The sequence below is a fragment of the Nanorana parkeri genome, unplaced genomic scaffold (assembly GCF_000935625.1).
Source record: "Nanorana parkeri isolate BGI_ZX_2015 unplaced genomic scaffold, ASM93562v1 scaffold401, whole genome shotgun sequence".
Classification (NCBI taxonomy): Eukaryota; Metazoa; Chordata; class Amphibia; order Anura; family Dicroglossidae; genus Nanorana; species Nanorana parkeri.
This window is the reverse complement of record NW_017306669.1, coordinates 293,752-299,959: the sequence shown is the minus strand read 5'-3', so window position 1 is coordinate 299,959 and position 6,208 is coordinate 293,752. Positions and strand designations below refer to the sequence as shown.

Below are 6,208 nucleotides of genomic sequence, written 5' to 3'. Positions count from 1 at the left end.
CTTTAACAAAAAAAAAAAAAAAAAAAAAAAAAAAAAAAAAAAAAAAAAAAAGGGTTTTTTGGCTTGACATATACTTTAAGTACAGTAAAACTGCATTATGCATAACTGTTAACAGCTTCAACCTCACAACACAAGGATGTGCAGTTGTGGAATGTCCCCTACAGTGCAGTTCTGTGAATTGTTACTTGTACAGTACCCATGCTGCCTTTTCACAACTGATCAGACTACAAACGTGAGCAATTTGTCAACCTGTAAAAAGGAGCACAAATGCTACAGCTGTTCAGACATTCCAGTTTAAATGTTGCACTTTAAACCCTCAAAGTCATTTGATCAGTGGTCGCCCAAATGGACAGGCTCAAATATTTTATGTATTTAATTTTTTTAGTGCAATGACCAGTCTTTTGACATTCACATTATTAAAAACAAAAAAATGTATTATATATATATATATATATATATATCTACCTATGTACAACATATTTTCCATCAATAAAAACAGGCAGCTTGCGATGCATTTTCAAGAGCAGTAAAATGCAAAAATAAGAATAAAAAGAGTGAGACAAGTTCTATCTCGACCAGTGCTATTGCCCATAGCAACCAATCAGCTTCCATCTTAAAAATTTTTTCCCCCACACAGCTTAGAAAATAAAAAATTGCTTTGCTGCGCTCCAGTTGAAACAAAGTATGTCTGTCAGTTTTTATAAATTCCCTCCAATGTTTTTCTGAAAGCTTGTTTAAAATCAATATATGAAAACGTTATGCAATTTTTTGTTTTTGTTTTTTTTACTGCAATGACCTTTTGACATTTACATTATTCAAAAATATGCAACACACTACATATAAAATGTTGTTTGTTCATGAAAGCATTAAAAAGATCCTGCATATAAAACCTGTAGTGTAGCATGCAAGTAATGTTTTCTTCGCAACCCAGGAGATCCTCATCAATGTTACATTAAAGGAATATCTCTATAGCATCTGAAAAGGGTAAAGTGCACTAAAACTGAAGGGAATTATAGGGAAAACCATTCCCCCCTCCCCCATCCTGTTGGGAGTGGGCTTGGTACATTTCCTACAAAAAGGGCAGAAAAGCTGACATAACTAGACAGTTTGGCAGATAAATCAACTCCAAACTTTGTTGTAACTTCACTTTAAAGCTAGATTCTCGCAGTGGCATGAAAGGTTTAGGAAACCAGAACAGATCCACCAGGTCAAAGTGAAAAAGCAACGGTTTGTAACATCTCCCCAAAGACCCCCTGCTTACAGGAAAACAACAAATGAGTAACAAACACCCGTTGGAAGATCGCTCTGTGCAATACTGGTGCACAAGCGTCCTTTCCCTGAACCCCCTAGTTGCTCCACTGACCAGCACAGTAGATCCAGGCACTCAAGCGTATGAAGAGACGAGGGATCGCACACACTGGGTGTTCAGAGATTAAACAAATACACCCAACTGGAGACTGGGTGGGAGGACTGGGGGAGAATTAATGGAAGGAGGGGCTGGATACCCCCTCCCCCATGGACATTAGCTCTTAATTATCTAAGCAGATATGCTGGATTAACTGACTGTATGCCACAGCAGTCAGCGTGATAGTGCAGAGCAGTGGAGTGCTGCACATAGCTATGCACTATGCACACACATATACCATTAAATGCCTGACACCCACAGTTTCCCAGAACCATAGAGGAACATTCTGCAGAACGACATACAGAAATAAACCAACGCTGTCCACACGTCGCGCGGCAGTGTGTAACTGCAGATGGTACGATTTTAGGCGAGGGAGCGTGCAAGCTTAAGAGATATTTAGTGCACTCCTCATGGCGTGCAGACCTAGGATGAACGGGGCCAAAGTGACGGATAAACAGAGGGATCCGCTACTCCCAGTTCCCAAAATATGAATGTCACAGCCTTGAAGGGCTCCTTATGTGGCCCCAAAAAGTCACAGTGACTTTTGTTACAAAAGAAAGGCTCTATTTTGAGCCATTTTGGAGACATATATAGATTTCACAAGGAGCACACAGGTTTGGGCCAAGTACAAGGCTGCAGTCACACCTAAGCGTGAGCTATTAAATAAAGTATGAAAAATAGCCCTGTGACACCTGACAATGCACACACACACACATCACTTACAAAGGTGGAAATATCCTTTAAAGTCTATCGGGCCTCAATGCTCGACTCTGCCTGAAAAGAAGCCACTACATTTTGGAGCGATGGCCATTCTGCTATGGGCGCTTAAAGTGACATGTAAAGGCAAAACTTTTTTCCCCTCACCCCAACGTTAAGTAAAGCACTTACCTTAAATGATGTCTTTTAATCCGATCTTCCTCTTCTTTCCTGATGTTTTCAGGCTTCTCTCCAGCGCTGACTCCTCTGAGCTTGCGGGCACTTCCTGTCCCACAGTGTCTGTATGCGGGTGCACGCGTCCATAGACTTACCTTGTGTCTCTCCTCGCGTGGCCGAAAATGTGAACTGCGCCCGCCCCAAGGTGCTTTGCGTCTAAAAGTTTCACATTTTCGGACAGGTGCGCACGAGCTGGGAAGACACAGGTAAGTTGAAACCGCTGTTAAAGCATTTTTGTTTGTTTTTTTTACACTTTTTGCATATATCTACTGCTTGCTAGCAGTAGATATGTGCAAAAAAAGCTGAGGCTTTAATAACCCTTTAAGCGCTCACGTGTGAGCAGGCACATTGGAAGGCAATTGGATTTTTAATGTTAGGCCTTTGGTAGCTTCAAGTAACAAAACACTCAAAACCTGAATGGGGCCTAGTAATCAAAACAGCAAACGTCTACTGCAAGTTGACCTGAACACATGAAGCTGCCCATGCGCCAGTAGAATTTTGCTCAATCATTTTGGAATGTTCCTTCACTATTGTAAAGATTATTGGGGTCAAATCAGCATTCATTTTTGACCAGGGTGGAAAAAATTCTAACTGTGAATGACTTTCGTTCAGGGAGAAAGCCTACACATTGTGACATACATTGTGGGCACAAAAGAAACTGGGATTCCTTTCAAGCTAAATTAGTTGTTTCTACGATGGCAAGACCGAATGCTTGGAGGAACAATTTCGAACAAACGTTCAAATTAAATTCTGACAGTGTACGGCCAGCTTTACCCCTCTCTAGACTGGGAACAAAGTGTAGCTTGGGAGTAAGTGTAAAAACGGTGACCATGGGAGACTACTTCTCAATGAAAGTTTGTTTCCAGGAAGACTTGTAAACAGACAGCATGGTGTATCTTGCCCAAGGCCATTTCAGTTGCACGGTATTGTTCCTGTGTAACAAATGGATTGTAGCTGGTCATTCAATGGGTTAATAATACTGCAGCTGGATTCACCTCCCCCCAACCCACCCCTTCCCAAAGCTACTGGATGCTTCCAGGGAGGAGGGGGACCCTCCCCAAAGTGTGCCTGTACATAGGGTCAGTGCTCCACTCTGGCACAAAGGGAGGTTTGTTTTGGACACGAGGCACAATCAATGGATGATATTCACGTCTTGCCCAGAGACGGGGAACGTAACACTTTGAGAGGACTTATCCTCACTAGCAGAATACAAAAAAACAAAAAAAAACAAAACACGTGCTTAACAGAAATGTGCCCAGTTACTTTCTCAGGAAAGCCAATTAATATTCTCACCTCCATGAGACCACAGTATGAAGGCCTCTGCATGCTCTCCTCATAACTGTTGATGAGTTGGTCTCAACTCAAATGAGAAGAATTGGTTCCACCCCAGTACAATTTCCAGAAGCTTTGACCCCTCTTTGAAGTATAAAAGTAGGCAAATAACAATGACCGCTACTGGGGCAAAGTCCAAGAAAACGAAACGCAATCACACCAGGTCTTTACAAAACCCGACACCTGAAACAGGACTAGGCTTTCAAAAAGGCCTCCTATGCACTTCAATAATACATCACAATGGTGCTATTCTACTATAGCTGAAGGCAGTAATGATGGAAAGAGTACATACTGCAGACTAGGGATGCACAGATACCAGTTTTTCAGTATCGAGTACCGATATTTATCTTTCGGGACTCTCCGATACCAGTACTTCCGCTAGCATTGAGCCAGCTTCCTGGGCAATCAGGAAGCCGTGCGGCGTGTCATTCCTTTTTGGCCGGGAAGCTGGCTCCATGTTCCCTCGTGTCACTGCCGGTCAGAGGAAATATCCTGGTATCGGAGGTAAGTATTGGAGCATTTGGGTGAGTACTTGCCCAAATACTCGGTATCGGTGCATTCCTACTACAGACCCATGCAACCTTGGCCCTCCAGCTGTGGTGCAACTGCAAATCCCATTATGCATCTGCCTCAGAGTCATGGCTGTAACTGTCAGTCTTGCAATGCCTCATGGGACTTGTAGTTCCACCACAGCTGGAGTGTCATGGTTGCCTACCCCTGCTATACTAGGAACATAAAAAAATGCCACAAACCTGCGTTCAGAGAGGAAAGGTAACGCAAACAGAAACACACGTGCGTAAATGCATTCTAGCGACTAGGAAAAGTGAATGGTCTAGCCAATGGAATGCGTTTACTCACGCTTGCCAGTACACACACAAGTAGTTATGAGCCAAAACATACAATTTTTTTTACACCGGATTCTTCTGCGAGCTTCTGGCCTAAAGATTGAGCATAGATGGGAGTAAATGTGCCCATGAAGCATCAAGGAGGTCTTTATCGCACGGGTGCAATGAATGGGCATTGGCTCTGCAACACTGAAGCCTTTCCACACTTTACAAGCCAAGTGTGTTTTCCGTCACATGATGGCAAACGGTCCACAACACACGTAAAATCCACAAAGAGTTTATTTGGCTTGGTTTCTGATTTGACCAGCAACCTTTGCCAGGCGTCGGCAACTTGCAACGGTTCGCCAAACACCTCCGATGACATTGTGACCTGAATGTGCTCCTAAGACATTCAGGCAGCTTTTACAGTACCTGAACTTCCTTACAAAAAGGAAAACCTGCTCAACGAGGCATTCTGAAAGCGTTTTGCAAATGCCTCCAAAATATGTACAAAAAGTGCCAAAAATGCATTTTCAGGTTTCTGTTTTAACGCTCGTGTGAACGCAACCATGAGGGCATATCTGTAGAGCGGCGTTTGTCTGAACACAGCCGCACACGTACAGGGCAAACAATTGTTTTCTATTTCCCCTGTACAGGACTTACATGTGTGCAGCAAAACACACGGAAGGGATTTTATCAACACTGAAGCAGACAAAATCTGGAGCAGTTGCCCATGACAACCAATCAGCTCCTCTATTTCATTTTCAAGTCTTATACTGAAGAGAAGCTGATTGGTTGCCATGGGCAACAGCTCCAGATTCTGTCTGCTCCAGTTTTGATAAATTCCGCCCATGGCGTGAACCTCACCCTAAAATAAGTGAACTTCTAGTGCTGAGGTGGGCAAACTACAACACTCCAGCTATGGTGGAACTACAAATGCTATGATACATCTGTTTCCAGGAGTCATGCCTGTGGCTGTGAGCATCTTGCAATGCCTCATGGGAACTGTAGCTAGACAACAGCTGTCGGGCCACAGTCTGCCCACCTATGATCTAGTGATTGGCAGTACCGAGCCACCTCCTCCCCCCATGGGCCATGTTTGGGCCAAACCACAAATGTGGCCTAGTGCCCCTACTGGAGCCAGGGTAGTGTACAATTACCATTCACCAGAGGAACCAACAACCACACAACACTGGCTTTAGTAGGGAGGACAGGGGCATTGTATGTTATATCAAGGCTGCAGATTTTACAGGCACCAGGTCTCCTTAAAAATGACAACTGGCGCCTAACTTTTGAGGTTTTCTCTAGGTGTTGTCAACAAAGCTGGCTCCTGGATTCCATATGAATTTGTCCACCTGTGCTTTCCATATTTTTAAAAAAAAAAAAAAAAAAAAACATCCAGAAGCAATGTAAACAGTGATCAAGTCAGCAGTGCCACCTTCACATTGTCCTTTGGGGTTAACACATGAAACCATTACATGAGTATACATAGATCTACGTGCGCCATGTGTCACAGCAGGCGAGAGGCCACTTGTGCCAGCCATGGGAGTAGCATCTGTTATAGAGGGCTTCATTACATGCTATGTGATTTACCCATCGGTTATCAATTGTTTGTTATAGATCACCGGAGCGATCGTACCCCAACCCCACCCTTCCAAGCTCGGCCACTACACCCTGCACAGTGCCCTGCCACCTCCTCGGCCCATATAGTAGA

At 43.7% G+C, this 6,208-nt stretch overlaps 1 pseudogene; it reads right to left on the bottom strand.

The window, feature by feature from the left end:
• Positions 1-6,208, bottom strand: part of LOC108789486 — an 8,615-nt pseudogene that overhangs the window by 2,229 nt on the left and 178 nt on the right.